Source organism: Miscanthus floridulus, chromosome 14 (assembly GCF_019320115.1).
Source record: "Miscanthus floridulus cultivar M001 chromosome 14, ASM1932011v1, whole genome shotgun sequence".
NCBI classification, from domain to species: Eukaryota; Viridiplantae; Streptophyta; class Magnoliopsida; order Poales; family Poaceae; genus Miscanthus; species Miscanthus floridulus.
In genome coordinates, this window is record NC_089593.1 from 12,755,002 (window position 1) to 12,775,213 (window position 20,212).

General features: G+C 43.2%; 1 pseudogene; it reads left to right on the forward strand.

The window, feature by feature from the left end:
* Window positions 1-4,027: 4,027 nt before the first annotated feature.
* On the forward strand, window positions 4,028-12,246 carry LOC136505261 (disease resistance protein RGA2-like; annotated as a pseudogene).
* The last annotated feature ends 7,966 nt before the right edge of the window (window positions 12,247-20,212 follow it).

Genomic DNA, 20,212 nt, shown 5'->3' on the forward strand with positions numbered 1-20,212 from the left:
CCGAGTGTTTTTTGGGACTCGGCATTGTCTTTGCCGAGTGCTCGACGATTGACACTTGGCAAACAGCTCTTTGCCGTTAAAACCTACGCCGAGTGTCAACACTCGGCAAACGCTTTTGCCGAGTGTTTTTGGGGCTTTGTATCCGGTAGTGATGTACATACAACTAGCAGAAGATTGTATTATTATCCCTTGCTCTTAATATGATTACTCGGTCTCCGAGTACTCCTTGGTATCTGGAATTTGAGTTCCCACTACCAGAGACGGGACTATTCCTGATGGTTTTCGGTTTTCCTGACGGTTTTATTTAAACCGACAGGAACCTTGTACAATCCTGTCGGCCCGGTAGTGTCCAGCGTCTAAGAAACTGGACCGGAGGCGGTAGTAGTTGGAAAAAATTGAGAATTTGAGTTTGTAGCAATGAAAATACAGCTGGTTGAAGACAGTAGTTCTAGTTCTTTTCATAAACGGTTTTATTTGAACTAGTATCGTTCTAGTAAGTTGGTGATAATTGAGCAGCGCTATAGTTTTATAGGCAACTTGGTGAGAGAACGGAGTTCAGTATGCCGTGCTTGTTTGGACCGAGAAGGCTGGGGAGAAGAGGGCCAACGGCTAGCTACCCAACGGCTCTATGTTTGTTTAGTGTGTTGTGTCAGCTGTACAGTACATAAACTATATTTTGTTGTCTCATAGGCTGATCAAAGTTCTATATTGTTGTTTTTCTCCTATAGACCACCCACATAATGTTTTACCAACCTTAATAGATATTTAATTGGCTATGGGTTACTTTTTAATTACATTCTGATCGCACCTAAGACAACATATTTACAACCATAGGGTTATTATATATCTCTATCAGTTTATACCTAATTGCTCAGCTTACAATAAACAGTACTCCCTCAGTACCAAAAAGAATACAATTCTAGATTTAGGACGAGTCAATCTTTCTTAAGTTTGAATAAAAAATATATGAAAGTACTATTAATATTTATGTGTCCAAATTTTATAAAAATATATTTTATAACTAATCTGATGATATTTATTTGGTATCATAAATATTAGTAATTTTTTGTATAGATTTGGTCATACTGATTTTTTTTTGACTTATCGAGAACTGGGGCACGCATCACATCTCGAGTCTGAAATCTCGACCGGAGGGAAAGCCGTGTCAAGCTAGGATGGGTTTTCAAGTCGCCTACCTAGGGCCTAGGTACGCCAACCAGTGACTGGTCCAGGCAAGTGATCTAATACTTGGATCGAGAACTTGGCCCGGTTTGCACCCCTTCGGTTGGTGTAAGCAGTAATTTATTATTGATCCAACCATTTTAGAGTGGGGGTATTCGGGAGGGCCACCAGTATGGCTCAAAAACCTCCGACACCAAGTGTTACGTATATCTCCCGAATACTCGAACGAGCTCGAAGTACCATATTTTCGAAGGATGTGTGCCCCTATGTGGGAAGCCGGAACACTAGTTGGCAAGGACCGACCAAAGTACGAGCTCCCGAATTATGGAAAAAGAGTTTTATGACGTGCCCATGATGGTCTGGCTTTGTCCTGTCGTATCCTATCACTAGGAAGCGGACGTTCACTCGTTCTACCCGTTATCAGCTCGAAGAATAACATGCGCAACTGCCAACAGCTGCTCACATGTTTGTTATTCGCCTTGGTGGTTCTTAAACTGAGACACTGTAATGTTGGCCTCCGGGCCCTGGGGCTCCGCCTCATACCCTCAGTCGAGTTGCTAGCGTGAACCTGAGGTCCCATCGTGTGATGTAGCTCGGAGAAATGTGAAGCACTCGACTAAGTTGAAAAAAATGGTCCAAACCGGGTCGACCCAAGGTAACTATAGGCATAAGTTTTCTATATGGGCAATTCTCTTTGATTTTGCTACCTTCTCTTCTTTAGCTAAATTGGGACGAAGCGTTCCTCCCTTCTCTGATAGTGTGCCGGTACGACAGGACAGGAGTAACGTGGTGTATGTACAGTTCAAGGCGATACGGGCTACCCCATGCCATCAATCCTTTCTTCATACAGGACTCAATGACGCGCGTCAAACAAAGCTTGTATAGGCACTCGAATACTTCAGGAACCAAGTTCCTATGAATACGGTGCTACCACCCGAATAAGGTTCTCGGTACCCGAGGAACAGCCTCTGCACCTGAGTTGAGGGCTAACGAGTCCTCGACACTCGAGGGTATTAAAACAATCGTTGTTCAAGACCTCAGCACCCGAGATGGGCTCATTGGCACTCACAGTACCGAAAGTTACAGGGGTATGCGCCATCCGAAGGCTAAGCTATTCGATTACCTTGTCATTGAATTCTACGGTGGCTACTGTCGGATATATGGGCCAGGGGTACCCGTACCGCCTGTATATTCGACTATGTCCAACTATTGGGCCGGAAGACTTGACGGAGGAGGCCCACGAGGGCCAGCCGAATCCATCGACTTGAAGAAAAAGGGGTATCGAGAATATTCCCCGCCACCGTATCTGGACGATAGTATAGGATCAATCTATACGCATTCCATGTAACAAATTAGGAATCCAATCTGTTAGCCGATCGCCCTCATTGTAACCCGAGTAGGGTCCTCGCGATCGAGAACCCAACTCATTCTCTTTCACCCCGTCTACTACGTAGCTAAGAGCAACGGTACCTGTAACTGAGCTTACGAATACAAGAAGAGCAACATCACCCCCAACTAGACTAGGGTACCCCACATGCCTGAACCAGTATAAATCTTGTGTCTCGTGTGCTACCATCTGATTTGTCTTGCGCGAGTAGTAGCTACGTATTGCTAGAGCTAAATCTTCCAACAGTAACCATACTAGTCAAATAGACCGAGCAATGAGAGAACAATGAAAATACAGCTAAATCTTCCGACAGTAGCCACACTAGTCCTAAATCTAGTTCTTTTCATAAACGGTTTTATTGGAACTAGTATCGTTCTAGTAAGTTGGTGATAATTGAGCAGCGCTATAGTTTTATAGGCAACTTGGTGAGAGAATAGAGTTCAGTATGCCGTGTTCGTTTGGACCGAAAAGGCAGGGGGAGAAGAGGGCCAACGGCTAGCTACCCAACGGCTCTACGTTTGTTTAGTGTATTGTGTCAGCTTTACAGTACATAAACTATATTTTATTGTCTCATAGGCTGATCAAAGTAGTATATATTATTGCTTTTCTTCTATAGACCACCCACATAATGTTTCACCTATCTATAGTAAATATTTAATTGGCTATAGGTTACTTTTTAATTACATTGTGATCGCCCCTAAGACAACATCTTTATGACCGTATGGTTATTATATACCTCTATCAGTTTATACCTAATTGCTCTACTTACAATAGTTCCAAAAAGAATAAAATTCTAGATTTAAGACGAGTCAAACTTTCTTAAGTTTAAATAAAAAATATATAAAAGTAGTATTAATATTTATGTGTCCAAATTTTATAAAAAATATATTTTATAACTGATGATATTTATTTGGTATCATAAATATTAGTACCTAAAGATTTGGTCGTAATGATTTTTTTTTACTTGTCGAGAACTGGGAGGTTGCACGCATCACATCTCGAGTCTGGAATCTCGGCTTACAATAAATAGTACTCCCTCAGTTCCAAAAAAAAAGTGCAATTCTAGATTTAGGACGAGTCAAACTTTCTTAATTTTGAATAAATTTATGAAAATAGTATCAATATTTATGTGTCCAAATATTAAAAAAATATATTGCATAACTAATTCGATGATATTTATTTGGTACCATAAATATTAGTGATTTTTCGTATAGATTTAGTCATGCTGATTATTTTTTTTGACTTATCGAGAACTGGGAGGTGCATGTGCATCTCTGTATGGAGGGAGTATTACAGGCACGAATCACATCTCGAATCTGGAATCTCGACAGGAGGGAAAGCCGTGTCACGCTAGGATGGTTTTCAAGTCGCCTCCCCAGGGCCTAGGTGGGCCGGCAAAAGAAAATGTATTTTATTTTATATATAGTCGCGTCGCTGCTACGCCAACCTGTGACCGGTTCCATTGCTTATAAGTGTGCGCACATCCAGCCTTTGCAGCACACTGTTCGTTGCATTGCTAAACTGTCCACTGATCAGTCCACCAACCACTCAAACCAATTTCCTCTGCGGCCAGCCGAATCCATCTCTGCCGGTGCCGGTGGAGGAGATGGAGGCGGCTCTCGGAGCGGCGGTCTGGCTCCTCAGCCAAGTCCTCAACAAGCTCTCCGACGACTTGGTGAAAGCCTACGTGTCCAGTACCGAGCTCGGCCGCAACCTTGACGAGATCGAAAGGGAGATGATGCACACCAGAGGTCTGCTGGAGGTCCAGGGGAGGGACCTCACCAACGAACCTGGCCTGCAGGGGCTGCTCGAGAAGCTCGGCAAGAAGGCCGACGAGGCTGAGGATGCTCTCGACGAGCTACACTACTTCATCATCCAGGATAAGCTGGACGGGACTCAAGAGGCCACTCCGGACTTGGGCGGTGGCCTCGGCGCCAAAGCTCAGCATGCCCGCCATGCTGCTCACCACACTTCTGGTAACTGGCTCTCATGCTTGTCTTGTTTCCGTTCAAAAGACGATGTTGCTGCTGCCATGTCTCTTGACCACGGTGGCCATGTTGAAAAGTTGCCATTCAACCGGGTGGAAATGTCCAACAAAATCAAGCAGCTCATAGAGGAGCTGCACTCTAACTGTACTCCTGTCTCTGACTTGCTCAAGACAGTGTCAGGCAGTAACCCTCAGCCACACAGGCCCGTCACAAGCTCTCAAATCACACAGGAGAAGTTGTTTGGGAGGGATGCCATCTTTGAGAAAACTATAGAGGAGATTATCAGTGTGACACAGAGTGGTAAAACCTTGTCTGTTCTTCCTATAGTTGGCCCAGGGGGTATTGGAAAGACTACCTTCACCCAGCACTTAGTAAATGACCCAAGGATTTAGGAATGTTTTCCTGATATTAATGTCTGGATATGTGTATCGACTAATTTTGACGTGCTTAATCTCACCAAAGAGATCCTGAGCTGCCTACCTGCAACTGATAATGAAGGAAATAAAATACCAAATGAAACTACAGCCAACTTAGACCAGCTTCAGAAATCCATCGCAGAGAGGTTGAAATCCAAAAGGTTTCTACTTGTCTTGGATGACATATGGGAATGTAGCAGTACTGAAGAGTGGGAAAAACTATTAGCTCCATTAAAAAAGGACGAGACCAGTGGCAACATGATTCTTGTCACAACTCGGTTCCCAAAAATTGTAGAAATGGTGATAAAAGGAAATAATCCAATTGACCTCCGTGGTTTGGATCCTGATGAGTTTTGGAAATTCTTCCAAATATGTGCATTTGGTAGGATCCAAGATGAGCTTGGTGATCGAGAGTTAATTGGTATTGCAAAACAAATAGCAGATAAGTTGAAATGCTCCCCACTTGCAGCCAAAACAGTTGGTCGGTTATTGATCAAAAAACCCTTTCAGGAAGATTGGATGAAAATTCTTGACAACAAAGAGTGGCTAGAAGAAAATCATGACAATGATATTATCCCAGCCTTGAAAATTAGCTATGACTACCTTCCCTTCCATCTGAAAAAATGCTTTTCATGTTTTTCCCTTTTCCCTGACGATTATAAGTTTCAGAAGCTTGAGATTATTTGTTTTTGGGATTCAATAGGCATCATAGACTGTACTAGGAAGAATAAAAAAACTGAGGACATAGGATCAGATTATTTGGATGAATTATTAGATAATGGTTTTCTTATAAAAGGAGATGATAATTTTTACGTAATGCATGATTTACTTCATGATCTTTCAAGGATCGTTTCATTACAAGAATGTGCCTATATCAGTTGTTCTAGTTTTGACGCAAATGAAATCCCAAAAACTGTTCGTTACCTATCCATTTTCATGCATGATACTCATATTCAGAATTTTGATGAAGACATGGGTAAATTGAAGGAAAGGATAGACATTAAAAATTTGCGGAGTTTGATGATTTTTGGAGAATACAGTAGGTTACGCCTAGTCAATATTTTAAGGGATACATTTAAGGAAATAAGAGGTCTTCGTGTTCTATCTATATTCATGAACTCCCATAGTTCCTTGCCACACAACTTTTCAAACCTTGTCCATCTTCGGTACTTAAAACTTATTTCCCCTGATTACTCAAAAGTGTCTTTGCCAAACACAGTGTCTAGGTTTTATCACTTGAAATTTCTAGATCTTAAACAATGGGGAAGTGGTTGGTCTTTGCCTAAGGACATTAGCCGTCTTGAAAATTTACGCCATTTTGTTGCTTCGAAAAATTTTCATTCCAATGTTCCTGAGGTGGGGAAAATGAAGTTTTTACAAGAATTAAAAAAATTCCATGTTAAGAAAGAGAGCGTTGGATTTGAGCTTGGGGAATTGGGGAAACTAGATGAGCTTGGAGGAGAGCTCGAGATATGTGGGCTTGAAAATGTGAGAGCCAAGCAAGAAGCTAAAGAGGCCACACTGATGGCAAAGAGCAATTTAGTTGAGTTGGGATTACTTTGGAATGAGAAGCAAGAGTCCACCGGAGATGATATCCTAGATAGTATCCAGCCACACTCTAATATTAGAAGACTCTGCATTGTAAACCATGGTGGCTCCATTGGTCCTGATTGGTTGTGCAGCAACAACTTAGACATGAAAAACTTGGAGACCCTACATCTAGAGAGTGTGTCATGGGTCAACCTTCCACCTATTGGGCAGATGTATCACTTAAGAAAGCTAAAGCTGAAAAACATTATTGGGTTATCTCAGATTGGACCTGACTTCTTCGGTGGCACCACAGAAAAAAGTTTCACACACTTGAAGGAAGTTGAGTTTTGTGATATGCCGGAACTCGTGGAGTGGATTGGGGAACCTAACTGTCATCTGTTCTCAAGGCTTGAAAAAATCAGCTGCACTGATTGTCCCATGCTCACTACGCTGCTATTCTCGGGTTGGCATATTTCTTTTATAGAAGAGAACACCATATGGTTCCCTAGTCTTTGTGATCTTGACATTGATAGATGCCCGAAGTTGTGCCTTCCTCCCTTGCCTCACACTTCGAAGGTATCCCATATTAAGACTGAGTGCTTGACTTATGATCGTACTGGCTTGATCATTTGGAAGCCCTCTGAATTGGCCCTCCAAAATCTTGGTGACGTAAAAAGGTTGACAGCTTGGGATGCATTACTCATGTCATTTATGGATCTCCAAAAGCTACACTCCCTAAGATATATAAGGGTCAATAGATGTGAAGAAATGTTTTTGAGAGGACTGGATGATGATGTTGTGCTCCACGAAGTCCAATCTCTCCAACTCACTCAATTTCCTCCTACCAGAAAATCTTTGTCAGATTTGTTCAAATGTTTCCCAGCTCTTTCTCGTTTGGGTGTGGGGGCATCATCAGATGAGGATCATGAGGAAGTGGTACTGCAGTTTCCACCCTCCAGCTCGCTGAGAGATGTCTGCTTCCAAGGGTTTAAGAATCTGATCCTGCCTATGGAGGAAGAGGAAGGAGCTGGATTCTGGGGCGTCTCGTCGCTCGAGTCCGTGACCATAATCAATTGTGACAAGCTATTCTCTCGGTGTTCCATGGGAGGAGTTGCATCTCAGAATCAGAGCATCATCTACCCTCTCCCTCCGTGCCTCAAGGAACTCAGCCTTAAGGATCAGCAAAGCACGCTGCCGATGGTTCTGCTTGTGAATCTCACATCTCTTACCAGTCTAGAACTTGATAATTGCAAGGATATCACAGCGGATGGGTTCGATCCCCTCATCACATCCAACCTCGAGCATCTGCTGGTGTACAATCAGAGAGATGATGGGACTGAGCCATACTCTGTAGCAGTAGATGTACTTGCAGCGGTGGCAAGGACCCAAACAATGCCCGCTGGTTCCTTCCAACCGGTGAGCCTTCATGTGGACAGCATCTCCGCAGTGCTTGTTGCTCCCATCTGCAGACGCCTCTCCGCTACCCTCCAGAACTTATCCTTCAGTTGTGATTGGCGGACGGAGAACTTCACGGAAGAGCAGGACGAGGCGCTTCAGCTCCTCAAGTCTCTTCAAACCCTGTGGTTCAACAATTGCAGGGCTCTGCGGTCCCTCCCCCAAGGGTTGCATCGCCTTCCTTCTCTCCAGGAATTAATAATCTCGGGGCCTCATAAAATCAGATCCCTGCCCAAGGAGGGCCTCCCCGATTCACTTCGTGAGCTGAGCATAATAGATAATTGCTGTGCCGAGATTTATGAGGAATGCCAGAAATTAAGGGGAACAAGGCCAGATATACGTATAATTACCTCGGAAAGTTGAATCCCTGCTTCTGCATGCCTTTCACACGCTCAAATCTTCGGTGTACATCGATCTGCAGGTTAGTTCCAAATTAAAAGAAAACACCTTTTGCTCCTCTATTTATGATTTCATTAAGTGTGCAAACTGATTTTTTTATTTCTTTTGTAGACTGAATTTACGATCTATAATTTCAGCTCCTCACATCTCTCCAAAGCCTGTCGTTTGAAGACTGCAGGGCTCTGCTGGCCCACCCTCCTCTCCAGGAATTACAAAGCATTGCAATTCAAAATATGAGATCGCTGCCCATATCTGATTTATGAGGAATGCCAGAAATTAAAGGGAACAAGGCCAGATATACATACAATTGCCTTCCTTCATTCCTGACGCGGAAAGCTGAATCTCTGCTTCTCCCTGCCTTTCACGCACTCTAACTCTTCACTGTACATCGATCTGCAGGTTAGTTCCAATAAAAAAACAGCTTATGCTCTTGGATTTGTGGTTTCAATGACTGTGCAAACCAAACTGTTTTAGTTATTTTTTGCATATAGATATGACCCATTGCCATATGCTTCTGTGTTACAAGTGGATCATATCATGTCCAACTATTTATTTCTTTATCCAACAAATTCAATCTCTCCTACAATTTCAGTTCCTGGATCATATCACTCTCTACCATTTTTCCTGAATATTGCATTATTGCACTCAATCTCATACCGTGAATTGGTACTTTTAGGAGGAAAAGAGAATTGTTTCAATGAATAAAGATCATGGTGCATATGCCTTGTTGATGATACTTTCTAGCAATTTTCCTCTTCAGGTACAATATTGCATCATTGCACCCTTCTTTAGTTTTATTTGAATCTCATGCCGTGAATTGGTACTTTTCAGAAGGAAAGAAAACTGGCTCAACAAAGACCATGTATTGTGGCATATCATGAATGGCTGCTGACTGTTTGGTTCCACCTTATTATATTAGACGCCCTAAATCATGACACGTAAGCTACTTTGGTGATCTGAATATCTGATATGCACAATCACCTTGTTTGTATCACAGCACTAGTAGTTGGCCCACAGCACAATGAGATGATATACTGGTTTTCCTTTGCAGGACTCTGCTTCATCATAATGTCACACATCGTTCAAAATCATAAATGAGCCAACCTTGGGTTCTAGCAAACTTTGGCAAGTAAAGCCAAGGGAATTCTTGACAAGGATGGCTTGGCGCCTACGTTTAAGAACTGAAGGAAAGAACAACCATGTAGCAACACGGTGCATCCAGAAAATATCAGGTGAGGCAGCAACTGTATCTGAAGATATTGACGGTCACAAATGAACCTTTTGTGTTTGGCATTGTCTCTCACTTCATTAATATTATTCTAGGCTTTCTTTCCTTGTAATATCAGGCCCGTAACTCATGTTAGTTCATTTGAAAACAACCGGAAGACAGGAGATGCGGCATCACGAGTCAGACCTTTGATCATTTGAAAACCACTGAGGCTCTTTCTGATTCTGTCAACCAGCTTAGTGGGTGGAACAATAAAAAATGCATTGTAAGTAATGTGTTTTTACTTAACGCATTTGTTTTTGTTTCTTTATTTCTATCAGAGAAATTTTACGATGGTTGGAAAAAACATGGGTCATCCATTGGGTAAGATGGGACGGTGGAAAAATAGAAGGTACCCAACTGAAAGTACCTAGAGATACCAAACATGTGGGGATAGTACCAAATTAGGTGGGGCTAGTACCAAAATATGTGGGATAAGATCTATTTTCTATTTTCTATTTTATTTTCAAATAAGGGTAAATCCGTCATTTTAGTCCTTTTCTTCCTCCTCCGTCTCTTGGACCATGGTCTTCTCTCACCCTTCGAAGCTTTGACCATGGAAAGTGTCACGCGCGTGCTATCTCTCGCTGGATGGCCACGGCCACTGGCAGCCGCACCTGCCCGGTCGATTACGTGCTATTCCCAGCGCCTCCCGAGCCGATGCTGTCCTTGCTCCTCTTCCCTATGCAGCCGGCAGCAGAAGCTGCGCGACCGGGCGAGCAGGCCACTGGCCGCCGTGCGCTTGGCCTGGCAGCAGCTGTGCCGTCGGGCTAGGCTGTCCTCAGCTGCACCATAGTAGTCAATAACTGTCAAAAGTGTTGTGATTAGTAGCGACATGAACACAAGCACCTCCTTTACTCGTACATGGCGGCGGCGGCCCAAACACACTGGATGCCCGAGGTCTTCAGTGCGGGATTGATGGAGATGCGCAACTGAGCGGCGGCACCGGCGGGGGGTCGGAAGTGCCCTATTAAACTTGGGCTGGCAGCGGGGTTATGTCAAGTTTGAGACGGACACAACCTCAATTACTAACATACCCTCTGCAATATATTTCTTAGTTAATTACTTAAAAAATAGAAAAAAGATGAAAGAACCTAGAGGTATTAAGGTACTTTCCCAACCATCATAAAAGATCTATTTATATAAATGGCATAACCCTGAGCTGTATTGTAAATTGGCTTCCTTTCTTTAACAGGAAGGGCTCACAATTGTGGATAATAAGAAATCCAGCATCATTGAGTTGAGGAAACAAAGAAAATTCAAATTAGAAGGAAACCTGCCAGTTCAAGTTCTCATATGTCGAATTCAGCAGTAGATACACACAGTGGCGGATGCACGATGCGGGATAAGGGGGGGCTAAAACAATGGAGATGTTGATTTGCATGAAGATTTAATGGTGAAATCAAGCTTTTGCTACAGTGATTAGTGGTGAAATCAAGCCATTAGGGGGGGTTGCATTTTGCCAGTCTATTTATTTCTAGTTCCTTCACCCATCTACGGAGTTGTAGCGTAGCCGAGACTCGAGAATTGACAGGGTACCAGCTGAAGTTGCCTAATGTTTTCTTACAATCTGTAGCATTATCAAAACATAAGCATTGCTCCTGCCAGATTTGTTTAAAAAAAAGCATCATGACCATCTTAATAGCAGAGTAAGCTCTTTTCTGTGCTTACAATGAATTAGAATAATTGTTTTTTTTCCTTAAAACATAAATTTTGTCTTTTCGGAAATTTTAGATGAATGCTTCAGATAAGTTATTCTTTTGTAGTATCTACCAGCAATGATCCCTTTCTCTTTCCCCTATTAATGCTTTCAGGTTGCTAATGCAATGGCTGTTAAAGAAAAACTTCTACTCCATGAACAAAAATCTGTTGAATCGATCCAGATTTTGCAAAGCAGAGATGTGCTCTGCTAGAAGTATAAAACAAGCTCTTGCTAGAAACAAAGCAGAAAGGGGACAAAACTGAAGATGATGACTTGGTAATCTTTTTTCTGGTCAAACTTGTTTGTTATCATGTTTAATGTCTTTTCGTGAATTACATACACCTTCATTTTCAATTCATCAAGAACATTCAATAGGTGATACTTCATCACCAAACTGATAAATGAATATTACTACATCTGAATCTTGCAATTAAATAAATTATATAAGTAGCTATTAGTGCTCATCATTTCTGAACACTTGCATAAGGGTTGAATTTTCAGTACTCTGCTTCTTTTGAAAATTGAGCATTACATAAATTTAGATTCATATGAAACTATATTATTATATGGCGATGAGAAGTTTGAGTCCAGTATCTCGTTTCATATTAGCTATGAACTGTTGGTATTGCAAGCTTGTTCTTAACAACATCTAAAGAGTATCACTACATCCATTAAAATATGGTATATAGTACATGGTGTTGTTCTTGTGAACCGATGAATATAACTTATTTTCTCCATGTTATACTGAAAGAGTCTCTCTAAACAATCCATTGCTGAAACAGATCTGCATGCAACTGGAGATATTGCTGGCCTATGAATCAAGGCTGGCACAGGAAAACTCAACATATGCCTGTGAAAACCGCTTCCTATATGAGATAGTAGATTTTCATCAATTCGCCACCCAGGACGATGCCTTATTGGATGATGAGGGCACAGATGTTGGAATATGATCCGAATTCTAACGTGGGTCTTGCGAGGACACTTGGAGGGCCCGCGGTTCAGGTTATGTGCTTAGCCGATTGGTTTTCGTATTGGACTGCAGTCTGTTCGTCCTATATATACATCTTGAAAGCCGCACAGAAAGAGCACAAGACTCATTGTGTATTCTCTGTGTTTTGTAAATTCTCATCATTATATAGTGAAGATCGCTGGTTGGCGCCCGTGGTTTTTTTCCCGCAAGGGTTTTCCACATAAAAATCTGTGTCTTGTGTTCGATCTTTATTTGCATTATTTGCTAACAACAAAAGATGCATGACCAACATCACACTGTCCTCTTCTTTGCTGAAAATGTGTTGTCGTGGTCGAAGAAAATTCAGCAGATGAACACCACCACCCTATCCCCTCTAGGCCTGAATCTTCTATGGTCAGCTTGTGTGGACAATCATCGCCCAAATCTAGCAATTTTCATAATGCCTCAAAGTCATATGCATCAGCATCTGACTTAGCTTCACGCGTGTGTGTAACACCCGGTTTTAAGAATAAAACCATATACACACTACATGTGAGCCCAGGAAGCCAAATCTCACATATAGCTACAAATAAGGGCAATATCAATAGACAATGCTCAATATATAACGTACTTAGTATAGAGAATATAACCTTAGATAGCAAACAGAGAAAAGACAACTCCGATCTTCGGGTGTACTCCAATTCTACAGGGACAACTGACTGGTTGATCACAAGCCTAATTCCTCCAAACTCTAGCAATCTGGTACCCATCCGGGATTTTTTCAAAGATTTAAAAAGTAAAGCAAGCGTAAGTACATGTCGTACTCAACAAATATAACATGGGGTTCATGAGGCTCAAAAGGCTGACACTGGTTTAACTGCGATTAGCTTTTAATGAGTCATCTTTTAGCAATTGGGTGGCAACAAGTTTATTCACAAGCACATATAAACACATGATCAGGTAAACATGAATAATGAATAACAAAAACAATAATCATTAGTGAGCATCTTTGTTATCAGTATCATCAGTGTTCATCATCTATTCCGTAAAATGTTCCAAGGCCGCTCGTGACCTGGAGCACGACTGATATACCAGTTTTATACTCTGCAGAGGTTGTACACTTTCACTGTGAGTCGTGATTTACCCTTTCGCCCGAGGTGATCAGCCTCTTGACCCACTACCAAGGAAGGTCAGCACGGTTCACTATGAAGCCTTTCAAAGGTTCGTCTAACAAGTTAGGGCCATTAGATTCACTCGTCAAAAAGATATAGGAACCCCCCTGTCGAATGTCACAATTCCATCACGGCTATACTCATAAGAGTAGAGGTTGTCCTATATCCGATTCGTCAAGCCATTCTTATGCCAATAAAGATAACCTCTAACAAGCTAGAAAAGGTCCTCATACTGAGCTAAAGCCAGAGCCATATAGCCCTCACAGTTGTACTGTAAGTCTCGGATGATCACTTACAGATAAGTCCTTAGGAGAGGAATCTAGAGCACCATAAAATAGCCCAATGCTCTAGCCCCTTGTTCCATGTTGCTAAAAAGCATCTTTTAGTGTTTATTGCATAATCCATTAGTCAAGTTACAAGATCATGGTTGTTGTTGAGCACTAGCTTCATACTACCCAATGCAATACCCCATAGGTATCAAGGCACAAGGTACAAAGTACTAGGAAATCCTTAGTGGTAGTCAAGGTAGACACATGCAGTATGAATTAAATGATTAAAGGTGTATAGGACAACAAGGAAGATCCCATGCTATACTTGCCTTATAACTCTGATCCTTCTTCAAGTCCAAAACTTCAAAGGAACTCCTTGATCAACACGTAAAGCTCACCGACTAGACAAAATCGTAAAGCACCACACAAGCATCCATGCAATCATACATGAAGCAAACAATAGATCTAAATTAGAACAATACATCAATCATAGAAAAATAAATAAAAGAATGTGAAACATGATTCTACGCATCACTACGAACACACAGTCGCGAGAGACACGCTAATTAGAGCTACGGTTTGAAAGAAACGGCTACCGAAAGATCTACTCATAAAAGAAAATATAAAACTATAAGTTTCACGTGTTTTAACTATATAAAAGCTTATATAAATTGAATTAAATCAAATTTAGATTTGAATTATAAAACTAAAGTAAAACATGTCATATTTTGCTTATAAAATCGGGTTGCATAATTATTATTCAAGTTAGGAGTTAAACCATGAAATTTTATAAATAGTGACATGATAAACATTGTTACTAACATGTATATCTCGTTGTAATGAATCTAGCACAACTTGAACGGGTCAATTCGGAGCTAAAACATGAAGATATGAATTAAACAAGATTTTCTTTAATAAAATAATAGATTAAATCTAACCTCGAATTTTAAAAGTTGAAAACATATCTAATAGTAGTATGAACATGTAGATTATGAAATTACGAACCTAACGCAAGTTGAACAGGTCAAATCGGTGTTAAAACGAAAAAGTTATGGCCTTAAGAAAACTAGTGGCAAAACTGTAAATAGATGAAAACGTATTTTGAATCTAATCCGAAAGAAACTACGTTTTCAAAAGAAGAAAACGTATTACGAGAATACGTCATGGACTACGGGTTAATTTGCCGAAAACAGAGAATCTCTATAGCAAAAAGAACAGCGAAGGGGTATGTTCTAATCTAGGCCATTGATCTCAGCGCGGACGGCTCAGGATGATCGTAAGTATATGTGTATTTCTATTGTATTTCTGGATTTGTTTTCTTAAAGGAAAGCGGCCACAAAACTCATGCATGACCTCATGTGACGTCATCAAGCTAGCTAGGAAATTGAAACAGGGCAATGCATGCACGGCTCACGGCCGGTGGCACCATGTACGGCGGCGACCAGAGCTCGCCGGAGCTCCGTGAAACCAGCGCAGAGGCCATGGTTAACTAAACAAAGAGCACTGGGAGATAGAGCGGAGGATGGCGTGCTCACCTAGGTGTTTATCACGGATGGAAAAGGCTTGGCAGCGTCGCGGGGCTCGAAGAGGAGGACGATGGCTTCCTGCGTACCACGGCAGCGATGTGAGAGCAACAGAGACCGAAAGAGAGAGAAAGAGAGTATTGGGGCTTCATCACCTTGAAGCAGGGCTCGGCAGCGGGTCACGAACGGTGGTGAAACGGCAGGAGGCGTCAATGGCGATGACGACATGCTTGCTTTCTCTGCGAGATCCAAAGTCACACAGAAGGCGAGACTACGGCAGCCCCTGGCAGCGTAGATGCAAAATACGGATGCGGCTAGGGCTTCGGCTCTTATAGGGGCGACTAGGCGTGCACTCCACGTAGACAATCCCGTGGATTTTGGGATTCGACGCCGGTGTCTCGCTCGGGCAGGAGTTCGGCTGGGGACGGGAGGTAGGAGAAAGGAGGGGAGAGGCTGACCTGTGGGGTCCATGAGTCAGAGAGAGAGGGCGGGGGGCCGGTTTGTCATACACACAGAGAGAAGAGGTGCTCACGCGGGCCTCGGCTCGCTACTGGGCCGACGCCAATGGGCCGGGCAGAGGCAGAGCGGGTTGGGCTGCGGTCTTGCGGAGCTGAGCGGCCGCGCAGAAACAGAGCTGGGCTTCGCGAGAGAAGGGGAGAGATAAGCGGGAATGGGCCGGCTGGTCGCTGCGCCAGAAAGCAAATGCTTGCTCTCCTTTTTTCCAAATTGTTTTTCCTAATACTTTTTCAAATGGATTTTGAATTCATTTGAACCTTGAATCAAGATCACATTTTAATATTATTTCAAATATACTTTCAATTCAAAGTAAACTGAGCAATTTTGGTAAGTTTTTAAAAATAAATTTTTACAACTTTTTTTAAATGCTTTTATTTCCTAATTTTCTTTTCTTTTACTTCAAAGCCAACTTCAAAAGCATTTTAAATTCATTTCGAATTTTGGATTTAACCACTCATTACAATAAATCAAATGCACCGGCATGTATGCACAAACATGTTGTTATCTTATGATAAATTTTAAATTAATGAAAATTTTTATTTTCCTATGTTTTCATGAGCACATAAATTCAAAAATTACCTCATTTTACATCTATTTCAAAAGGAGCAAATTTTCGGGTGTTACAGTGTGACTTTGCCATCTATGATGGGTTTTCAGCAAACATTTTTCAAAGAACCTTCTAAAGAGGGGGTATCCTGTTCACGTGGTAAACTAAATCCACACACCTTACCTGTCATAAGCCATTGTTGAGCTGATCAGCAATTGGAGTCGTGTGATAAGCTTAATTAACCTCCTATTTGTCGTGATCTTCACAAATCAACAAGGTGATCACTAATGACCTGGGCTACATTATATTTGCATCATAGTCTAGCGAAAGGCGTGATTACCATTGTTCTAAAACAAAAGAAAATGATGCATTAAACCCTGTGAATTCCTTTTAGTGGGCAGTATTTGTTTGCTGCATGAGATCAAGCAAGCGACCGATTGGCCATGCTCCACCTGCCATTCAGTGCATTGGTGAGGAATTAATCACCAACCATGTTGGCTGGCAGACAGTATGGCCAGAGGCCATACTCCAATTCATCCATGATAGGCAAAGGAGTCTGAAACTTTTTAATTCAGTCGAACCAGCGAGTGCCCCCACGACCGCCGCCGCCGCTCACATGCTTGTCGGTGGCCTTGCGGGCCTTGCCTCACATGCCCGCCCCCCGCAGCGGCCTCCCACGTGCCTACGCCTTTGCATCTACGCCGGCGTCTGCGCGCCCGCGCTTGTACCTCGTCGCGGCCTTGCGTCCGCTCGCCCACGCCCACAACCATGGTCACGACTCTTCCCCCACCCCTTGCGTGGACGCGTGGACCCGCATGCTCGCGGTTGCTCCTAGATGTGACCCTGCATGCCTCTGGCCCACCCCTATGCGCTGGACCGCTAAGCAAGTATGAGGCCGGTCTGATTCCTCGTCACCGCTGCCCCTTCCTGGAGGTACCTTCACCGGCGTTGAGCTCCCCTGCATGGCTCGACAGGTTTGCTCCCCTGGTGCCCTCCTCGAACTTGAGCAGGATCCTGCTCTGGCAGAGTTAGTCAAGGACTGGGATTTCTCTCTAGGTAAGTGATTTGAAGCTGAAGTTCTTCACAAGTTCTCTTCATCGGTGCATCACCCATCCTCGTCTCCAGATGGCTCCTTCTTCATGCTTGTGGTTTTTCGAAGATACCTCTTTCGTTTGACTAAAGAGTCAGTTGCTATGGCTATTCATTGTTGCCTGGGTGGCTCTCCTGCTGGATTCCATGTTACCTATCTGTAAGGTCAACATTTTTGCTTTTCCGTTGCCTCAAAGCATGTGGGTTTGTTGGTTCATGCTCTCAAGAGGATTACCACTGATCACTTTAACATCTACTTCCACATGTGGCGTGATGGGGTGAAAACTAGGAACTCCAACAAAAAAAATGGGAAAAAGAAGAGAAGGATAGCTGGTCGACTGTGATCAGGCGTAAAAACAAACACAACATGTCTTCCAAAAGAGTTTCTTTCCATAAAAAGCTCACTAAAGATTCTCTGATTCATAAATCTCGTCCTAATAGGGAGCTTTCTTTGGTGATCAAGATTGGTGGTATCTTCTGCCCTGTTATGAAAGACTCTTGCAAAGTTTTTGGGGAAGCTTCAGTTTCTTCAGATGCTCCTGTCAAGCATGCCTGCTCCTGCTCTCCAACAGCTACACTGACCGATGTCCCAATCCACCTCAATCTTGATCATGCCACCAAGACCCAGTAGTCAGTAAGGTTTAATGATGGGTTGCCTCCCCAAGGTGATGAAAGGTCCTAATGGCTAGAGGGGGGGGGTGAATAGCCTAATAAAATTTCTACAACAACACTTAACCAAATGGTTAGACAATTATGAGGCGAAGCGAGTGTTGCGCTAGCCTACTCAAAATGCAAGCCACCTACCACAATTCTAGTTTAGATAGTGTCAATTCACACAAGAGCAATGACACTACCCTATGTTAGTGTGCTCTCAAAGGCTAACTAAAGAGCCACACCAACCAAGCATGCAAGCTCTCACAACTAGCTACACTAAAGAGCTTGTCAACTAGTTTGCGGTAAAGTAAAGAGAGTGATCAAGAGGGTTATACCGCCGTGTAGATGAATGAACCAATCAATCACGAAGATGAATAACAAAGATGACCAATCACCTCGGAATCAATGATGAACACAATGATTTTTACCGAGGTTCACTTGCTTGCCGGCAAGCTACTCCTCGTTGTGGCGATTCACTCACTTGGAGGTTCACGCGCTAATTGGCTTCACACGCCAAACCCTCAATAGGGTGCCGCACAACCAACACAAGATGAGGATCACACAAGCCACGAGCAATTCACTAAAGTACCTTTTGGCTCTCCGCCGGGGACAAGGTCAAGAACCCCTCACAATCACCACGATCGGAGCCGGAGACAATCACCACCTCCGCTCGACGATCCTCGCTGCTCCAAGCCGTCTAGGTGGCGGCAACCACCAAGAGTAACAAGCGAAATCCGCAGCAAAACACGATCACTAAGTGCCTCTAGATGCAATCACTCAAGCAATGCACTTGGATCACTCCCAATCTCACTATGATGATGAATCAATGATGTAGATGAGTGGGAGTACTTTGGCTAGGCTCACAAGGTTGCTATGTCAATGAAAATGTGCAAGAGTACTCCCTTGAGCCGGCCATGGGGCTATAAATAGAGCCCCCATCAAATAGAGCCGTTATACCCCTTCATTGGGCAAAACGCGCTCTGACCGGACGCTCCGGTCATACTGACCGGACGCTGGCCCTCAGCGTCCGGTCGCCCGATGGACGCCACGCGTCACCAGCTTCAAACGCTGTTCGTCAGATTCCAACGGCTACGAAGCTGACCGGACGCTCCGGTCAAAACTGACCGGACGCTGAAGCCCCAGCGTCCGGTCGTTTCCAGTAAGCTCCCCGAGGCATGTTTTTTCGACCGGACGCGTCCGGTCCACCTTGACCGGACGCAGACCAGCGTCCGGTGCTCAACCCTACCTACTGTGCCGTCTGACAGCTCGACCGGACGCAGCCTTTCAGCGTCCGGTCGCTGAGTGACCTAGCGTCCGGTCAGTAGACCGACGCCAGCATCATTTCGACCAACTCCATTTCAACTCTAACTTCTTCACCCTTGCTCAACTGTGCCAACCACCAAGAATTTTGCATCCGGCGCAATAGAAAATAGACATTTCATTTTTCCAAAAGCGCCGAATCCTGCCTCGCAAGCTCGGCGGGAGGGAGAGAGGGACCCAAACCCATCTCAACCCTGCACACACCTTGTGCACATGTGTTATCATATTTTCACAAATATTATTAAGGGTGTTAGCACTCCACTAGATCCTAAATGCATATGCAATGAGTTAGAGCATCTAGTGGCACTTTGATAACCGCATTCCGATATGATTTTCACCCCTCTTAATAGTACGGCTATCAAACCTAAATGTGATCACACTCTCTAAGTGTCTTGATCACCAAAACAAAATAGCTCCTATGGTTTATACCTTTGCCTTGAGCTTTTTGTTTTTCTCTTTCTTCATTTCAAGTTTAAGCCCTTGATCATCGCCATGCCATCACCATTGTCATGCTATGATCTTCATTAGCTTCTTCTACTTGAAGTGTGCTACCTATGTCATGATCACTTGATAAACTAGGTTAGCACTTAGGGTTTCATCAATTCACCAAAACCAAACTAGAGCTTTCAGGTGAACACTTCAATTTTTTTCCCAAGTCATGCAACCCACCTCTGCTTCAGATGCTTAAGTCAGGCTCATCTTGTTAAAGATTGCCGGGGGGAGACTCGCTGTATTTACTGCTTCAATTATGGTCATTGGGCTCGTTACTATGTCAAGAGACAATTAGACCTCAAGCGTAATTGGGCCATTAAGCCCATGAAACACCCTTGGATGAAGAGCATGGTGG